We start from the raw sequence: 21,052 nt of genomic DNA on the forward strand, positions 1-21,052 counted from the left end.
GTGTCAAAAGGACTGCTGTGAAGTTGATGAAAGCGATGTTCAGGCAAAAGCTGTGAATCCTAGGGAATCCAAGATGGCGGCCGGATTTTCCGGCTGATCGCCACCACCGTTCTAGCCCATCCCCTGGCTGCACGCAGCTCCCATTCACCTGCCGCGAAAGCCGTGGATGCCGCGGATGCCGCGCGCCTGCAGCACGGACCGCTGCAGGCGCTTCACGATTCTCTGGTGGCTTCCCCATGGATCGAGGCCGAGAGGGCAAGCACCGGAGGGCGCCGCAGGAAGAATCGAGTACGGCGCTCGTTCCAGAGCCACGCTCCTCCTCTTTTAGACCGAGCGCGACCCCGCCGTTTTTTGGGGGTAGTAGTTGGCGTGTGGGACGTCCTGATGGCACTGAAGCCGATCAGGACCCCTCGCTCCTTACGGGCATGGCATAGCCAAGACCCAGGAGGAACTAGAAAGGATAAAAAACCTCCGGTCCCCGGATTGAAGGAACACAGCAACCCTTACGCGAAGGGGCCCCAGCAGAAGATAACTGATATGGAAAAGGACACAAGGAACTCGGTTCCAACAATTTTTGCCAGCATGATGAGGATCAAACAAATGCCCCCGGAGAAGGTAGCATGTGACTCACAATCCAGTGTGCCAGGAGTCGATGGCGGGCAGGTATCTGTTGCAGCTATATCTCTTGAAGTACTTACTCCTATATGTGACGCAGGGGGGATGGAGCCAGCCTGCCTAGAGACTACTAGTGCAAGCCAAGGAAATAGCGGGAGGTGGTGGTTCCCCCCCGGGGGGTTGAGAAATCATCTGAGCAGGAACCAAAGGAGTCAAAGGAAGGGCTTCAGGAGTCTAATCCAGAGAAATGCAATGTACAATCTCGCACCTTAAGCAGCGAGGCGCACGCACAACAGGCTGAGGGGATGGTCAAACACTTAACGATACATGAGACTATTACACCAGCCTCAGCTCAGAGGGGGAAGGAGGCGAAACCAGCAAACAGTGATCAGGGGCCGTTCAATGCAGCAGAAAGCTTTTTTTCCCTCTCCGATCAGTCTAGAGATTCAGATCTAGACGAGGAACTTCCTTTAACAGATTCAGATATTGAAGGGAGCTCCGCAGCAAGTATCTGGTTATGCAATTACTCAACATGTAGAAGAAAATCATTTGAGCAGACTGGTGCTAGATACAACTCAGGGGCTAAGCCTGGGAGGGACCCGCCTAATCCTCGAGAAGAGTATTGTGAAATGCAGTGGGACTATACTGCTACCCAACAGGCTTTTTTGAAAGGAGATTCGGCCTGTAACATTTAGTGCCCCCTCCTATAGATGGCCCTGCAGAGACTCCTTTGTTGGATCTTATTTACCGGACAATGGTTCAGAATCATGAGCAGGCTCAGAGGGAGAGTAGGAAAGTGAAATCGGCAAATAGACAGCTACAACTATCCATCAAAAAAGTGGTTAAATCCTGCCAGGACATTGGCACACGCTTTGCCTCCATGGAGACTCGTACTGAGGAGCTGGAGACTGAAGTTAGAGCGGCAACAGTGCAGACGACGACACAAGGGCAACAGATCTCAGATATTCAATGGAAAGTGGAAGATGCTGAAAATCACCAGTGGCGGAATAATTTGAGGATTCTGGGCATAGCGGAGGACCTCGAGGGGCAGGATACCAGGGCCTACATAGTTTCACTTTTCAAAAAAGCATTCCCAGATCTTACTGGGTGGAACTGGGAAAAGGAGATCCAGAGAGCACACCGATTTCCGTTAATGAGAAAGAAACAGACATTGACTACTACTGGTAGAGACCAGAGCTATCCACGGGCTATCATCCTGTACTTTGGCAACTTTTTATTGAGACAGGCGGTGTTTGAAAGGACCCGCTCCAATTCAAAGCTGATGGTGGAAGGGGTATCGTTCTTTACCATGCCAGACTTTGCGCATGCCACTGTAGAGAGACGGTGGTGACTCAGGCAGATGATAGCTCAATTCCAAGAGTTGGGGGAGGAAGCCTACCTGTTGAGCCCTGCGCGTCTAAAAGTTATCTATAAAACAACTACAAGATTTTTTCTCTCAGAAGTCAAAGCAGGGGAATATGTACAGCAACTGAAAACTGGCCAAACGCAGGGGGTACAGGAGAAGGGGGGGATAGCTTGTCTTAAAATTGTCATTTATATGTAAGTGTATGTGATAACTTTTGGGGTAGGCAACTCCCCCTTTCTTTATTTCCTATTTTTTTTTATATCTATTCATTTTCTTTCCATTAGCTTTTTTTCTTTTTGTTGATTGTTCTTAGTAGAGGGCATTGATTGGGAGGGTGAAGAAGAGGGGCTGCGTGCAAGGATTTGTGAGGCATGAATTTGTGTAGGTGATTTATATATGGGTGGGCTAACGGGACTGGCAAACACCATCTTACGGGCTCAGGAACCTGGCGATTCCATTTGTAGGGGTAAGGGTTGGGGGGTGGGTTAGAGGAGGGTTGAGTCCATTTGTAGGGGTAGGGGGTGGGTTAGAGGAGGGTGGGGGGCACAGTGATAAAAGGGATAATGGGACACACAGCAGGGGGAGTGGGGATGGTGCTCATCAGTGGAAAAGGGTTCAGGTCGTGGAAGCAGCAAAGTTGAATGGTGCGTACAGGGGAACCAGGAGGATCAACATGTATGAAAATGGGGCAGGAAAGTGAATTACATATTGCCTACAGTAAACGTCTGTGGGCTCAATAATAGTAAAAAGCGGCATCTTGTAGGAGAGGTTTTCAAGTCATGGAACGTTGATATTATTTGTATGCAGGAGACACATATTGCAGCCACACAGAAGCAGCTAATGGAGTTTTATGGGTGGAATTTAGTGGTATTTTCACATCAAAACACAACCACCAGAGGGGTTGCTATATTAACTCAGATCAGATCTTTGGTTATACATAAACAATTTGCTGATAAATTAGGCAGGCTGGCTCTGTTGGAATGTTCAGTTAAAGGGCTAAGGTTCACTATATGTTCCATTTATGGATCCAACACAGATGATCCGAAGGTACTGGAATCACTTAACTTAGAACTTACGGCATGGGCAACGCCGGTTATAATGTGTGGGGATTTCAATATACATCTAGATAATAAAGAACCCATCCAGAAACAAATGCTCTACCTGGGTAGAAAGAATAAAGTCTTTAGGGCGCTTCAGTCATTGGTCATCAATCATGGCTTGATCGACGCCTGGCAGCAGTGCTGCCCGCAGGATCCAGGGTTCACTTTCTTCTCTGCCCCACACAAGAAATTAGTCAGGTTAGATTACTTTTTTGTGACAGCATCTTTACAAAAGCAAATAAGGGTCGATAGATTCCCTAGAATCATATCAGATCATAACCCACTGGTATTGGCCATGGAGATTGGGAGAAAGGGCCCACAGCCTAGATCTTGGACATTTGATAGGGCACTATTAGCTGATCCAGGGTATATCCAAAAAATGAAGGCATGGATCCCGGAATTCTTCAAGATAAATCAGGGCTCTGCTTCTTGTCAGACAGTATGGGATACATTTAAACAGCTGTCAGAGGAGAAACCTTGAGCTATGGGTTAAGAAAGGAGAAAATACGCATGGATCAGTTAAAACTAATTCAGACAAAGCTGGTGATAGTGGAGCAAGGATTAGGGAAGGCGATCCGTAGTAAAGCAGAGACCACTGACATTTTGTGTGAGGTAAATATTATTAAGGCAGAAGCCACTAAGATTTTTATGGAAAGGGTTGCTGCAAAACTTTTGGTATATCGCCAGAAATGTTAGTGGGAAAGTCGGCCAACAACTAGCCTTAAAAATAAGACAGAAGCAGGTATTTGGGAACATTAAAAGTTTAATGAATGAAGAGGGGTAGCTGGTTCACAACGGCCCAGAGATTATGGAAGCCTTCAGACGATTCTATAAAAAATTATATACTCAGGAAGAACAGCTGCAAGAAGAGGAGGGGGTTGGTGCTACAGGTAATGAGATACCAGGCCAATTGAGTGAGGAAGATAAGGCAGCTTTAGAAGCGCCCATGACACTTGAAAAATTGGATACAGCAACCCGTGCTCTGGCAAGCGGGAAGGCGGCAGGGGGGATCTAATTCCACTCGAATTTTATAAGGTTTTTTTTGTGGAGATATGTAAATAGCTGCTTAGCCTATTTATCGAAGTACAGGCAGGGGCCCCTCAACCGGCCTCCTGGGGGGAGGCCAAGATAGTAGTTTTCTTGAAAAAGGACAAGGAACCCTGCCTTCCTGGCTCATATCGCCCAATTTCATTAATCAACAGCGATGCCAAAATTTATGCTAAAATACTTGCTAGCCGACTGAGCTCGGTAATCTCAGGTTTAGTATCTCCATGGCAGCATGGCTTTTTCCCGGGGAAGAGTACGGCAGATCACATAAGACGGGTTATTGCATTACTTGATGCTAGTGTAACGGTCAAGTTTCCCTTGGCAGTAATTTTGCTAGGTGCAGAAAAAGCCTTTGATCGGGTTCATTGGCCCTTCCTATGGGCTGTCTTGCGCAAAAACAACATTGGTCCTGGGTTTGTTAAAGCAATTCAAAAGCTCTATCACAAACCAACGGCTACGGTACAATCAGTATTCAGAGAGGTAGGCGACAAGGTTGTCCGTGTTCACCATTGCTTTTCGCGCTATATATCGACCCCTTGATCAGGAAATTGATCAGTAATGATGGGATCATCCCAGTCTCATTGAAAGGGGGGTGAACCAAGATCTTAGCATTTGCAGACGATATCGCGGTGGTCACCACTGATCCTGGGACTGCTATATTGGAAATAGAGCAGGAAGCCCTACAGTTTGGAAAAAGGTCTGGCTATTTGTTGAATAAAAGTAAATGTCAAATGTTGGTGAATGAATCAGTAGACTTTAAGGATGAGCGGGTAAAGACACATGTCAATATCTAGGTGTCAAACTGATAGCAAACCTTGACGAATTGGTGAAAATAAACTTGGCCCCGATCTTAACTAAGACTAGGAAAGATCTTGCTCGCATTAATAACTTACATCACTCATGGGACAGTGCAATGTGATTAAAATGGTGTTTTTACCTAAAGTACTCTATCTTTTCAGAACAATCCCGCTGGAGATTGGGCAGGACTGGTTTAAACTAATAGAGGGATTGGTTAATAGATTTATTTGGTCCTACACGAAACCGCGCCAGGCTTTCCACTACATGACTCTTCCAAGAGAGAAAGGGGGGTGGGCACTCCCCAATTTTAAACTCTATTATCTGGCAGCAGTACTGCAGTATGCACAGACACTTTATGTCACGGATAGATCCAGGCAAGATGCTCTCCCTTCTATACATACCCTGATTCTGGGCAAAGAAGCAGAGGCAGTTTTTTTGCGGATTTTGGAACCCAGTTAGTACAAAAAGGTTAAATTCAAGGTAATTTATTCCGCATTTAAGGCATGGACTCAGGTCAAACGCAAGATAGGTATAGGAAGAATTTGCTATTATACTCCTCTGTGGATTACCCCAATGTTTCCAGCGATATTTAAAGACCACTATTGTTTGAGATGGGGTAGTCGTGGCATTCATAAAGTCGGGGACCTCTTCCATTCTGGTAGCCACTTCAAATCATTTGAAGATCTAAGCGTGGAATTTGAGCTGGAAAAAAGGGATTTTTAAATTTTTTTACAGATCAGGGCTTTTCTATTAACTAGTATGACTCAAGGCTGGCGCATAGACAAAATTAAGCTGATGGAGGTTTCGAGACACCCCACTAGCTGCGGCATTAAGAATTTGTATCCACTGCTGTTAAATGCAATACAGGATGACCTGGTTTTACTTGTCAAAAAGTGGGAAGGGCGGGTCGGAGCCAAAGAGGCAGAGGTTTGTGAGTCCATGGAAATGGCACGGACGGTCTTATTGTCTGCGGGCCCGCAAGCTCAGCATTTTATGGTATTGTACGATCTATATTATACACCTGCTAAGATTGCGAGCTGGGGTAAGACGTGGGTATTATTTGCCCGCGTTGTGGTTACCCGAAAGCAGATCTTTGCCATATGTTTTTTGAGTGTGCAAAATTGGCAAGTTTGATTACCGGTATATCTGCTATATTGAAGAAAATTTTGAAACAGACAATCTATCTGACACCTCAAATGGTTTTGTTGGGGGTTGATCATTCAGTCTGTAATAATCGAGATACATACTTTCTGTTCATAGCAATGTCTGTATTTCGTAGCTGCGTAGCATCTTATTGGCGGGATGTAGATCCCCCACAGTTTAATCAATGGCTTTCACAACTCTTATCTATTTATCATTTGGAAAATAGCCTGTATGAATTAAAAGGAGCTGCAGCCGGTAAAAAAGGCACTAGAATTTGGGCACCCTTTGCTGCATGGCTCCTGGGCCCCGAGAATATGTTAGGTAAAAAATGAATTCTATATGAGACCTCAAAGATTACAAATTGTGATAATTGATTAGAAAGCTTCTCTTTTCTTGCAGGTATGACAATATTGATGTACTCATGTATCTGTGCTGTAAGCATGTACCCAGCTGTGTGTTCAAATAAAAAAAGCTGTAATCCTAGAAAGGATCAAACCGTATGTCATTGAATGAACCATTCGCAGTTTCACTTTACCAGCCATGTTTACTTACCGGTGCATGCCTCGCACTCTGAAACAAGTTTATTGCTGCCTAGGAAGTGGCTACTGCCCTTGCTTTCTGTCTGCAAGTGAAGGAAAATGATCTGCCTGCTACAAAGGGCTCCAATGCCATAACTGGTGTCAAAAGGACTGCTGTGAAGTTGATGAAAGCGATGATCAGCCAAAAGCTGTGAATCCTAGAAAGGATCAAACCGTATGTGATTGAATGAACCATTCGCAGTTTCACTTTACCAGCCATGTTTACTTACCGGTGCATGCCTCGCACTCTGAAACAAGCATCTTGCGGCCTAGGAAGTGGCTACTGCCCTTGCTTTCTGCCTGCAATCAAAGGAAAATGATCTGCCTGCTACAAAGGGCTCCAATGCCAAAACTGGTGTCAAAAGGACTGCTGTGAACTTGATCAAAGCGATGTTCATCTTTCTGTCTCCAAACAAAAGAAAATAAAGTAGCTGCTACAGGCTTCAATGTCAAAAGGTTTTTCAAAGAAGGACTGCTGTGCACATAATCAAAGATTTACATCTCTCAGCAAGTCCAGATTTACTACTTGTTCCAATTTGCTGCTCATCATAAGAAGTGAGTGACCATTTTTCCATGTTTATTTCCATTTTTAGTGTGTAATGCAATGAATAATCTAGGCACTGTGAGTTTCACATATTTGCTTACAGTAGAAATTTGATTTATGCTTTAAAATGTTTGCTTCAGCCTACAATTGCATTAGTTCAGTGTTAAAAGTTTGGGCTACTTTTTGGGCTGGGACCGGTTCATTTGGGTTTACTTTGGGCTTGTCGTTTAACAGCTTTGGGCTATAGAAGGCTTTTAAAATCTGGCAACACTGGCGCCAGGCAGCCCAGAAGTGATCATACAGACACTGACATGAAAAGGCCAGCGACCTCCATGGGCTAGTGGCAGTGAATAGAGAGGGGTTCCGCAGGTGGAAATTACATATTTATAAAAGAGTTTAATAACCCTTCCCTCCTATCTGTTTCTCTGCAGCTTGCTCCTCCCTCTGGGCCGGGAAGCCAAGCAAACATCAGTGATGCAGGGGATATCGCTGCTGTCTCAGGAAACCAACCCCACAATTGCTTAGAACATCTCGGGCTGTACCAAAAAAAAATTGGTTGTAACCCACATAGCTTGGGGTCGTTTCCTCAGTGTATGCAACCTTAAGGTTACTGACAGCTGAGGAGGTATAAAGCCTGATACACCAGAAAACAGTTTACATACAATTTGTACGATACAAACCATTGAATCTCTCAAAACCCAGGACAAAAGTAGTGCGTGTGGGCGGGCGGTCGGATGGACTGTAATGTAATATACAGTCAGGGTTCGTATGAGGTCATGTACACATGCACGTGCATGTTAAGAATTTCCTGGTGTTATCTTTCATGTTTGTAATTGTTTGAATATGTGTTCTGGCTTGCGGTGTTTAACTCCCTGTGCGTTCCGAACGTGAGATGACAGTTTTCACTCGGAAGGCACATGAAGAGGTTGTTACGCTGTGGGCTCCAATTTTCAGTAAGAATAAACTTTAATTCAAAGTTTAACCTCACTCTGCTTCGGAACAATTTGTTAATTAGCTTGTACTTTTCATCTGGTGACAAGCGAGGTACTTGGTATTGTTCAGGAGCCCATCAGCCCTTCTTTCCTCTACGGTGTTGATTCACTTCATTTGCTTCAAGGACTTTGTCCACCTTTGTTGGAGCCGGTGATTCGATTGATCTATTGCGGACTCGAGTGAGGTGATCTTCAATATATTTGTCTGGATTAGAAGGATTAAGGGCCAGATGTAGGAAACAGTTTGCGACTCGCAAACGGCAAAAATTGCCGTTTGCGAGTCGCAACTGGAGTTTCCTATGCAGAAATGCATTTTGCGAGTCGGAACCGACTCGCAAAATGCATTTCCGACTCGCAAATAGGAAGGGGTGTTCCCTTCCTATTTGCGAGTCTGAGTGGTATGCAATACCATTTGCGACCGCGTACGCGGTCGCAAATCGTATCGCAGTTACCATCCACTTCAAGTGGATGGTAACCCACTCGCAAATTGGAAGGGGTCCCCATGGGACCCCTTCCACTTTGTGAATGGACCCAAAAATATTTTTTCAGGGCAGGGAGTGGTCCCAGGGACCACTCCCTGCCCTGAAAAAATACCGAAACTAAAGGTTTCGTTTTTTTTTTTAAGTGCAGCTCGTTTTCCTTTAAGGAAAACGGGCTACACTTAAAAAAAAAAAAAACTGCTTTATTGAAAGCAGTCACGAACATGGAGGTCTGCTGACTACAGCAGGCCTCCATGTTTGCGAGTGCCTATACTCGCTATGGGGCCGCAATTTGCGACCCACCTCATGAATATTCATGAGGTGGGTCATTGCGACCCCATAGCGAGTTGCAGTCGGTGTCTGAGACACCGTACTGCATACCAATTTGCGAGGTGCAAATTGCGAGTCGCATGGACTCGCACTTTGCACCTCGCAAATTTTTACGTTGCTACATCTGGCCCTTACTCCTCTCTACGTCTTGAGGCGACTTTATCGGCCATATTGGATGAGGGAGTGTTCATTTGGTGAAGTGGGTTAGACTGATTCTTAATGTCAAGAAATCGGCAAATTTGAGTCTGTTCCATTTTTAAGCGTTTTTTTTGTGACACTTATGTTTATTGCCATTTTGCGTTGGATCCAGTATTAAGAAGTCTCAATTTTCATTTATTTGAAAGAAGTCATTACATTTTTGGAAACCAGATGTTATAAATATTTATATATTTGTATTATTGGCTTCTCCTCAACAAGTTGTTCAACTTCCTTCATTTTTACCTCTACCTGGGAAACCTAAAATACCATGGAGAATTTGGTATCGCTCATTTGAAAATTATTTAATTGCTATTGATGCTGAAAATTATACTCCTAAAAGAAAACTTGCAGTATTGTTTGGTTATCTTGGCACTGCAGGTCAACAAATTTTTGATAACTTACCTGTTGTGATACCTACATCTGATGATGGAGATAATTGGTCTGTGTATACAGAAGCAGTAGAAAGGTTAAATAAAAAAATTCTGGAAGAGCCAAACGTGATGCTGGAGCATTTCAATTTCATGAAAAGGAAACAAGAAGTGGACGAGACTGTGGAGGAGTACATCTCAGCTCTGAGAAATTTGGCTGTGAATTGTAATTTTGGTTCAGTGCTAGATAGCTACATCAGAGATCAATTTGTGTACAGTTGTTTCTCTAAGAAAATACAAGAGAGGATTTTAAGTTGCAGGGATCCTCTTCTTTCTGAAGTAATTGATATGGTGAAAAGCATTGAAAGAGCAATGGTGTCATCCAAATGTATTTCTTCTGTGTCTTCTAGAAACTGTGTGATTAATTCCATCCAAGTTTCTGATTCAATTAATGCGCTTCCGCGCAAAAATAACTTTGTCAAACGGGTATATAAAAAAACAAATTTAATATGTTTCAGATGTGGTTCTACTTCGCATGTAGGCAACAGTCCTAAATGTCCGGCTTTAGGAAACAAATGTATTAAGTGTCACAAAATAGGTCATTTTCAATCTGTGTGTAGAGGTAAGAGTGTACTTCAAGTTAGTAGTGTTCAAATGCATGATGACATTGTCACTCTGCAAAATGATTTTGATAAGATGGTTTTAACCGTTGAGTCTGCTGTTTCTATTCAACCAGGTTTCAAGTATAAAGGTCCTTTTTGTGAAGTTATCATTGCTAATTGCTACACATTGAGTATGATGGCTGATTCTGGTGCACCAGTCTCTATTATCTCGGATCAGCTTTATTACGCTCAATGGTCTGATAAGTTTCACTTGCATAAAACTGATATTTCTCCAAAGGCATATGGGGACAATGATATCGATATGTTAGGATTTTTCATTGAAACCTTGTCATATTTGGGTAGATAAATTACTTCTAAAATCTATGTAGCTGTCAAAGGCAAAAATATTTTGGGCTGGCAAGACTTAGCTAAGATGGTTTTGAAACTTGTTCCCGGTTCTGGGAAACCTGTACAAATCAATGACACTCAGGTTTCTTTCATTGGTGATACTATTGCTGATTGTGCTTTAAAATCACTGCTAGATGATTTTCAAGATGTTTTTAACTCTAAAATTGGAAAAATAGACAAGTTTGAGCATGTGTTAAGATTGAAGCAGAATGTTATTCCTGTAGCTCATAAGGTCAGAGCTATTCCGTTAAGTGTGAGAGAGGATCTAAAAAAAAATTTGGATGATTTGATCCGTGAATGTGTAATTACTACCACTGATGCTTCTGAGTGGGTCAGTCCTATTGTTCTTGTGTGCAAAAAAGGGTGGCGAGATTCGTTCGTGCGCTGATCTGAGATCTCTTAACAAGAATATCTTAGTTGATTGTCACCCTTTACCAAAGATTCAAGATCTTCTTACAAATATTGGTACTGCAAAATATTTTTGTTTATTGGATCTTAAATCTGCATATCACCAAATACCTTTAGCACCAGAGTCAACTGATCTCACTACGTTTGTGACTCCATTTGGAGCATATACGTTTTTGAGATTGCCTTTTGGGTTGGCTTCTGCTGCCAGTGTCTTTAAAAAATTTATGGATTTCATATTGAAAGGAATTGAGGGAGTGCAGGCTTACCAAGATGATGTACTCATTTTTTCAAACTCTGTTGCTGAACATCTTGTCATTCTAAGAAAAGTTTTGAACTTGTTCAAAAAAGTTGGTATCACTTTAGGACTTAAAAAGTGTAAATTTCTAACTAATGAGTTGGATTATCTAGGTCATTCCATTTCTTCAGAAGGCATTAAACCTAAGTTATCACTTACTCAAGCCATCACTGATGTTGACCCTCCAACAGATAAAGATACACTTAGGTCGTTTCTGGGCATGACAGAATATTATTCATGATTTGTTCCAGGTTATGCTCAAGTAGTACAACCTCTATGGTCTTTGCTTAAAAAGGACATATCTTTTGTTTGGGACAGTTCTTGCGATGAAGCTTTCAATGATATCAAACAATTGATTATAAAGGCACCAGTTTTATCATCATATATTTCGGGTCATAAATGTACCATCACGGTTGATGCTAGTCAAAAAGGGTTGGGTGCTGTCCTTTGTCAGTGGGTGTCAGGGCAGGAACGTACCATTGGATTTGCTTCCAGGAGTTTGAAGCTGGCAGAATCTCACTATAGTACAATTGAAAGAGAAGCTCTTGTGTGTTCTTGGGCTGTAGAAAAGTTCAAAACTTTTATATGGGGTACTCTATTTGAAATTTTTACAGACCATAAATTATTATTATGGAAATTGAACTGGTAAAGCGTCTTCCAGATTGGTTAGGTTACTTTCTCGGCTACAAGAGTTCAATTTTGAAATTAAGTATATTTCTGGAGGTCCGAATGTCAGGGCGGACTGCCTGTCCCGAATGCCACTACAAAGTGTTGGTCTAGATGATGATGATGATGAAACAGAAGCAGTTGTGGCAATCATTGAGGATGTTTTGGACTCTGTGGGTAGTATTCAATATAAAGATTGGATGGATGCATCTCAAACGGATGCAGTTTTGCAGAAAGCAATAAGTTATGTAAGAGAAGGGTGGCCAAAAGAACACTCTTTACCTGACTCTTTAAAACCCTTTTCCCAAATTTCTGCTGAACTTTCGTTAGTAGAAGGAGTTTTGATGCGTGCAGATCTTTGTATTCCACCAGCATCTTTACGCAGTAGTTTAATTGAGTCTGCTCATCAAGGGAACTTAGGTATTGGAGGAACTTGTAGAATCTTAAAAGAATATTTTTGGTGGCCTTCAATGGATAAGATGGTGTCTCAATGGACTGACAAATGTGAAACTTGCTTGTTATCTGATAAACACTGGAAAACTTCACAGACACCATTACATTGCGTTCCGGTCCCTGTTGAGTCTTGGAACAAAATTGCTTTGGATATTGCAGGTCCTTTTGATTTGTTACCCCATGAACAAAGATTTTTTATGGTAATGGGTTACTACTATTCTAAATGGGTTTATTTTGAGTTCACATATACGCCCAACACAGGCTCTGTGATAAAGTTTTTACACAGGATTTTTAATATTGAAGGGACACCAAAAGAATTGGTTACTGATAAAGGATCACATTTCACCTCAACTCAAATGAAAAACTTTTTAGATTCACATAATATTAAACATCTCAGAGTTGCATTGTATTCCCCTTCTTCAAATGGTCTGGTAGAAAGAATGAACAGATTTTTGAAGGAGGGGATACAAACTGCGCTTGCTATTAATACTTCGGTGGAAAATTTTCTGAATAAAAAGGTTTGGTCTTATTTGATCACCCCGCATTCCACTACAGGGGTTTCTCCATTTAGGCTGTTCGGAAAAGGGATCCTAGGACTGTAGCCTGCCTGATTGGATTAAAAACTTAGCAGGGCAACCAAAATGTTATTCTTGTTTAGATTCAAACAGAATGAGAATTAATGCAACAACCAAACAAAATTTGCAGAAAAGTCATTTTGATGCCACGCATCGTGTAAAAGAACAGAGTTTTACAGTGAGTGATTGGGTTTTAATGAAAAGTCCTGTTAGAGTTAAAAAAGGATCTTCTATTTATTCTTCACCAGTACGCATATTGAAGGTATCTAAAGGGTCCTTATTATTGGATAAAAAGGGGTGGTGGAGTAAAAGATGTGTAGTTAAACTGTCTTCTGAACAACCAAGAAAGATTTTGGATAACAAAAACATCCAGGAAGATGGTTTACATAATACATCTCATCTGTTTTTTAATCATAAGCAAAGTGTTGATGTACTGAATGGTTTGGAAGCTTTTCATTCATTAGAGCATGGTGAAGAAATTTTGGACTCAAGTTCCTGTGATTCAGAATTTAATCGGTCTGTTGCAGAGTCTTCACAGGTTGCCAAAGAAAGTATTCACTCTCGTGATGAAGCTTGCAGGACATCACGTAATGTTTCTGTACCGTCAAGATACAAAGATTTATTTCTGTACTAATGTGCTATAAAATAGAATGTTTTGTTTGCAAAAGGGAAAGAAGATGTAATGTAATATACAGTCAGGATTCGTATGAGGTCATGTACACATGCACGTGCATGTTAAGAATTTCTTGGTGTTATCTTTCATGTTTGTAATTGTTTGAATATGTGTTCTGGCTCGCGGTGTTTAACTCCCTGTGCGTTCCGAACGTGAAATGACAGTTTTCACTCGGAAGGCACAGGAAGAGGTCGTTACGCTGTGGGCTCCTAATTTCAGTAAGAATAAACTTTAATTCAAAGTTTAACCTCACTCTGCTTCGGAACAATTTGTTAATTACCTTGTACTTCTCATGGACTTATAGCTGGGCACACTTTAATCCGTATACAAGTGCCAAGCTGTGAAGGTGTATGTGTAATGAATCGAAACACACGAATTTCAAAGAAACGCCAAAGAATATACTGCAAGTAAAAGCTGACTGGAAGTCCATCCTCCCACCAAACTAAAGCAATGATCACAGTAGCCACATCAATACAAAAGTACCAGCGAGTGCTAGCTTTGTTTACTTTCCACTGTACAGAACGTTTTCAGCTTGGGCGTGACGAACGTCGAACACTGCGGGGAAGCAGTGATTACATTAAATGAGTTAGGCAGTCATTCTGACCGCGGCGGTCGGCGGTCGCCGCCCGCCAAGCGGTTTCTGCCGAAAGACCGCTCCGCGGTCAAAAGACCGCGGCGGCCATTCCGGCTTTCCCGCTGGGCCGGCGGGCGACCGCCAGAAGACCGCCGGCCGGCCCAGCGGGAAAGCCCCTTCAACAATGAAGCCGGCTCGGAATGGAGCCGGCGGAGTTGCAGGGGTGCGACGGGTGCAGTGGCACCCGTCGCGATTTTCACTGTCTGCACAGCAGACAGTGAAAATCTTTGTGGGGCCCTGTTAGGGGGCCCCTGCACTGCCCATGCCAGTGGCATGGGCAGTGCAGGGGCCCCCAGGGGCCCCACAGCACCCATTCCCGCCACCCTGGTTCTGGCGGTGGACACCGCCAGAAACAGGCTGGCGGGAAGGCGGTCGGAATCCCCATGGCGGTGCTGCTAGCAGCGCCGCCATGGCGGATTCCCTGGGCCAGCGGGAAACCGGCGGGAAACAGCCGGCTCCCCTTTTCTGACCGCGGCTTTACCGCCGCGGTCAGAATCGCCCAGGAAGCACCGCCAGCCTGTTGGCAGTGCTTCCGCCGCCCTCCGCCATGGCGGTCATGGACCGCCAAGGTCAGACTGACCCCCTTAGTCTAACGCCAGATGTGTGGTACTTGGCAAGGCTGCCGAAGAGTCATATAACTTACTTTTGAGGGTGGAGTGGGGTAGAGCGGAGCTGTTTTGTTTTACTTGTGCTAATGTGTAATTCTCAGTCACACATAAACACATTATTATTACAGAAACATCACAGATAAGCAAAACAAAATCTCGACAGCTATGATGTTGGCACTAAGAGAAGTAGTAAGCGCTATAAATGTTCCAATACAAAGTTTCCATCATATTTTTATCTTTAAAATTTTGTTTGGGGATTGCAATTTTTCTTTCAGCTGAAGCGCTTTGGAAGCTAAGGTCGATGGTCCTACTTCCCCTGACATTTTACAGCGCTTATCCAGTGCAAAAATTGCATTTGCACCAACTGACAGTTGTAATAATTGCAGCTACAGGTTGTGCATATTTAGCTAATTTCAGTTGATGCTAACATTGGTGCAAAACAGCTTCGAAATGAAAACCGAAAATAAGTTTGAAAAACATAAGGACAAAACAGAAAAGAGGCACTCAGGACTGTAATCGAAAACAGGTGTTAGAATAACAGTTGAAAGCGCAAATTTGGGTAAAACTGGCAAGGATTTTGACGTATTAACATATATAGAAAAGTAAAGAATTGGATACAGTTTTAAGGAGACAAAAAAAGGCACCGCTGGGATTCGAACCCAGGATCTCCTGTTTACTAGACAGGCGCTTTAACCAACTAAGCCACGACGCCGTGACACCCATGCAAGTTCTCCATGGTCTTCTCATGAAGGATTCTGTAAGTGCCTTATTTACCGTGCATTGTGTGTCTGGGGCGGCCATCTTTAAGTGGCTCCATCGACTGCTTCCGACTAAAACCGAGCGATCCACCCACCGTTTACAGTTTCAGCAAACAGCATTTTTTTGTAGATAGGCGTAATAACCAACTATGCAACGGCGCCCATACATGCTAGTAAAGGCACCAAAGCCTTCTCGTAAACGTCTCAAGGAGAGTTTTGTCTAGACTGATACTCTCATTTCAATAAAGTGGTTGCCATCTTAAAGAGTTCCAGTACCTGTTTCAGACTAAAACACATCAAAGAGCAAACCACCTTTCCTGGTGTGGTGAAATATCTGGTATCCCCATCGAATTGGGTATCCCCAGTTCTTCGGCTCTTTTCGGAAATGAAACTCCGCCCGGGTAGGGTCAGGCAGGAGCAGCCGATTTCTCCGCAGGCTGTTAGGGGATGCAGGATTCAACTGGATGTCAAACACAGCTCTCTCTATAAATCGCAGGAAACAAGTTTAATATTGGAGTGGGTCCTTGCTGCACTAGTAGAGCCAAACAGAAAGCGCGATAACTACAAAGAGTGAAGTTTGAAATAAAGGATTGCGGGAGGCTGGCCTGGTTTGTAGTGGGTACCATAAGTACTTACACTTTATACCAGGTCTAGTTATCCCTTATTAGTAAAATGTAGTCAGTGTCTAGAAGCCAGGCTGTCTGGAGATAGTTGTAGGCAGAGCAGCCAAGGCTGAACTAGGAGACATGTAAAGCTCTTGCAATACCACTGTAGTCACACAGTACTCACATACATGAAAGACAATTCTCAGGCCCATATTTATACTTTTTTACTCAAATCAGCGCTCGCGCAGATTTGCGTCAAAAAGTTTACCGCCGGCTAACGCCATTCCAACGCACCAGCCGGGCACCTTATTTATGGAATGACATTAGCCGGCGCTGCAGCCTGGTTAGTGTCAAAATAAATTATGGTAACCGGGCAGCGGAGGCGAAGGGAAGACTGGGGGTTGTGCGCCAAAGAATGGTGCGTCAGGTTAGAATAAAAAATATTGGCCCTAATCTGACTAGCGCCCAACCCCCATGGAAATTACTCCTGTTTTAGCAAAGACATGAGTCATGCCCCTCTGCCCAATGGCCATGCCCAGGGGACTGCTGTCCCCTGGGCATGGTCATTGGGCACAGTGGCATGTAGGCGGGCCCAAGTTAGCCCCCCCCCCATGCCACTTAAAAAAAATACAAAATTATACTTACCTGCAGTTACCTGCACTCACCATGGATGGGTCCCCCAAACTGCGCAAATCCGGCTGGATAAATAAGGCGCACATGCCTTAGAGTCATTTTTTGCAGGGGAATGCGTACCTTGCATGTCATTAGCGCAAGGTAGGTTTTCACGTACAAAAAATGACTCAAACTCCATAACTTTGGCGCTAGACGGGTCTAGCACCAAAGTATAAATATGAAGTTAAGTTTGCACCAAATTTGCGCCATTATAAATGATGCAAATCCGGCGCAGAGTATAAATATAGGCCTCAGTGTTACCAAAGATAAAGGTACTTTATTTTAGCGACACAATGACAAAAATATCTTAGAGGCTATACTCCTTTAAGAGGTAAGTATTATGCACAAAATATACACTGATAACCAAAATCAGGTAAGTCATAAAATAGTGCAAACAGTGAAAATCACCATAGGTTACAATGGGCCTAGGGGAAGACAAACCATATACTAAAATAGTGGAATGTGGGTTTCCCACCTAGGCAAGGGTAGTGTGTAGAGGGGTGCTGGGAGTGTAAGAAAACACCAAAGTAAAGTACACTACCCCACTCCAGAGCCCAGGAAAGCAGGAGTAAAGTACAGCAAGTTTCCTAAAAACACATTAGAAGTTGTGATAAGGAATAATGCAAAAACAAAGCAAGTCTGCAAGACACCAACAACGGATACCTGGACCTAAAGACTTGCGGAGAGAGGAGACCAAGTCCAAGAACTGCTGAAGAGTCCAGGAAGAAGAGGAGCCCCTGCTAACCCGGATGAAGGTGCAAAAGTGAAACCTCCTGTTGGAAGAAAAAGTCAGAAATACACCAAAGAAGACAGCTGCGGGGTCCTGCTTGGTGCAGGAGATGTCCCACATTGAGTAGAAGAATGCAGGCTGGCTTTTGCTGCTGGAGTCTGCCAACAAGCCTTGTCATGCAAAAAGCACATTGGACGGGAAAAGGCGCTGCCCGGGCCCAGGAGGGACCTAGGGGTCTCAACTCAGGATAAGACAGAGGGGGCTCTCAGCACTTCAGAGAGCCCTCAGAGGACCAGAGACTACCCACAGGAGTCCCAGGACACGGGGACAAAGGAGTTGCAAATGGCAGTCATTGCAGCACTACACAAAGGGATCCCACGCCGCCGGAGAACAATTCAGGGAGCTGAGTGTAGGAAAGTACCATCTTGCCTGGCATGTTACCCCCATTTTTACTTGTATGTATGTTTGTTTTGCCTGTGTCACTGGGATCCTGCTAGCCAGGATCCCAGTGCTCATAAAGTGTGCCCTGTATGTGTTCCCTGTGTGGTGCCTAACTGTATCACTGAGGCTCTGCTAACCAGAACCTCAGTGTTTATGCTCTCTCTGATTTTCAAATTGTCACTGCAGGCTAGTGACTAATTGTACCAATTCTGATTGGCACACTGGAACACCCTTATAATTCCCTAATATATGGTACCTAGGTACCCAGGTTATTGTGGCTTCAGGAGATCCCTATGGTATGCAGCATTTCTTTTGCCACCTATAGGGAGCTCAGACAATTCTTACACAGGACTGCCACTGCAGCCTGAGTGAAATAACGTCCACGTTATTTCACAGTCATTTTACACTGCACTTAAGTAACTTATAAGTCACCTAAATGTCTAACCCTCACTTAGTGAAGGTTAGGTGCAAAGTTACTAAGTGTGAGGGCACCTTGGCATTAGCCAAGGTGCCCCCACATTGTTCAGGGCAATTTCCACGGACTTTGTGAGTGCGGTGACAACATTACACGCGTGAACTACATATAGGTCAGTACCTATATGTAGCTTCACAATAGTAACTCCGAACATGGCCATGTAACATGTCTAAGATCATGCCATTGTCCCCCCATGCCAAATCTGGTATTGGGGTTCCAATCCCATGCATCCCTGGGGCTCCAGCATGGACCCCGGGTACTGCCTAACTAGTTCTCTGGGGTTTTCACTGCAGGTACCGCTGCTGCCAACCCACAGACAGCCTTCTGCCCTCCTGGGGTCTGGGCAGTCCCAGGAAGGCAGAACAAAGGTTTCCTCTGAGAGAGGGTGTTACACCCTCTCCCTTTGGAAATAGGTGTTAAGGGCTGGGGAGGAGTAGTCTCTCCCAGCCTCTGGAAATGCTTTGAAGGGCGCAGATGGTGCCCCCTTGCATGAACCAGTCTACACCGGTTCAGGGATCCCCCAGCCCCTGCTCTGGCACGAAACTGGACAAAGGAAAGGGGAGTGACTACTCCCCTGTCCATCACCACCCCAGGGGTGGTGCCCAGAGCTCCTCCAGTGTGTCCCAGACCTCTGCCATCTTGAAAGCAGAGGTGTGAGGGCACAATGGACAGTTCTGAGTGGCCAGTGCCAGCAGGTTACATCAGAGACCCCTCCTGATAGGTGCTTACCTGGTTAGGTGGCCAATCTTCCTTTGAGGGCTATTTAGGGTCTCTCCTGTGGGTTTCTCATCAGATAATGAATGCAATAACTCACCAGAGTTTCTCTGCACTTCCCTCTTCAACTTCTGCCAAGGATCGACCGCTGACTGCTCCAGGACGCCTGCAAAACTGCAACAAAGTAGCAAGCCGACTACCAGCAACATTGTAGCGCCTAATCCTGCCGGCTTTCTCGACTGTTTCCTGGTGGTGAATGCTCTGAGGGCTGTCTTCCTTCACCCTGCACTGGAAGCCAAGAAGAAATCTCCCGTGGGTCGACGGAATCTTCCCCCTGCTAACGCAAGCACCAAACTTCTGCATCACCAGTTCTCTTGGTCCCCTCTCATCTTGACAAGCTTGGTCCCTGGAACATAGGAGCTGGATCCAAGTGACCACGACAGTCCAGTGGTGTTTCTGTCCAAATTTGGTGGAGGTAAGTCCTTGCCTCCCCATGCCAGACAGTAATCCTATGTACTGCCTGATCTGCAGCTGCTAGGGCTTCTGTGTACTTTTGCAACAAATCCTTCATGCACAGCACAGCCCAGGTCCCCAGCACTCTGTCCTGCATTGCTCAACTCGCTGAGTTGACCACCAACTTTGTGGGACCCTCCTTTGTAATGTTGAGATGACCGCCGTGCTCTGATTTCTTGAATGCCTGTTCAAGTGCTTCTGCGGGTGCTTCCTTTTTCTGCATGGGTTCTCTGAGTTACTGAGCGCCCCCTCTGTCTCCTCCTCTGAGGGGCGACCTCCTGGTCCTTCCTGGACCCAGGCAGCACCCATTTCCTTCAACCATGACCTTTGCAGCTAGCAAGGCTTGTTTGCAGTCTTTTGGCGTGGAAACAACTCTGCATCCTCCAGCACGCCGTGGCACATCTTGTATGTAAAGGAGAAGTTCCTGCCATCTTCCGTTGTTGCAGAATCTTCAGCTTCTTCCACCCGGAGGCATCCCTTTTGCACCTTCATCCGGGGTTTTGTGGGCTCCTGCCCCCCCTGGACACTTTCGTGACTCTTGGACTTGGTCCCCTTCCTTTGCAGGTCCTCCGGTCCAGGAATCCATCTTCAGTGCTTTGCAGTCAGTTGTTTTCCTTGCAGAATCTCCTATCACAACTTTAGTGTGTTTCTGAGGAAGTAGGGTAACTTTACTCCTTCTTTTCAGGGTCTTGGGGTGGGGTATCTTGGACACCCTTAGTGATTTCTTACACTCCCATCAACCCTCTACACACTACACAAGGCCTGGGGTCCCTAAGTGTTTCGCATTCCACTTTCTTAGTATATGGTTTGTGTTGCCCCTAGGCCCTTTGCATCCTATTGTATTCTACAGTGTTTGCACTACTTTTCTAAGGCCCTCGTTACAACCCTGGTGGTAAATGCCGCTTACCGCCGTGCAGAAGACTGCCAACAGGCCGCTGCGGCAGCGGAATTCCGCTACAGGTATTAAGACCCACAGCTCAGAATCTGCCATAATACAGACACCCACACAAGTCCGCCACACCAAAGGTCAGTGATAAACTGGCGACAACAAAACCTCCACCGTCACGCCAACAGGAATACTCATACACTATCACGACCCACGAATCAACGCAGCAGTATTTCAACCGCGGTAAACCATTGGCGGTACACACCGCCGTGCTCAAAATACACACACATTTACAAAACACAACCACTTTTGGACAAATCAAAATACACACACCTGATACACATACACACACCACCCCCACACACCCAATCCAATATA

General features: G+C 44.6%; 1 non-coding gene across 1 annotated transcript; it reads right to left on the reverse strand.

Moving 5' to 3' along the window:
• Positions 1 to 15,518: 15,518 nt before the first annotated feature.
• Positions 15,519 to 15,592, reverse strand: TRNAT-AGU (transfer RNA threonine (anticodon AGU)). The gene has a single exon. It is a non-coding gene; the product is annotated as a tRNA-Thr (tRNA).
• Between the last annotated feature and the right edge of the window lie 5,460 nt (positions 15,593 to 21,052).

This window comes from Pleurodeles waltl, unplaced genomic scaffold (assembly GCF_031143425.1).
Source record: "Pleurodeles waltl isolate 20211129_DDA unplaced genomic scaffold, aPleWal1.hap1.20221129 scaffold_100, whole genome shotgun sequence".
Taxonomy (NCBI): Eukaryota; Metazoa; Chordata; class Amphibia; order Caudata; family Salamandridae; genus Pleurodeles; species Pleurodeles waltl.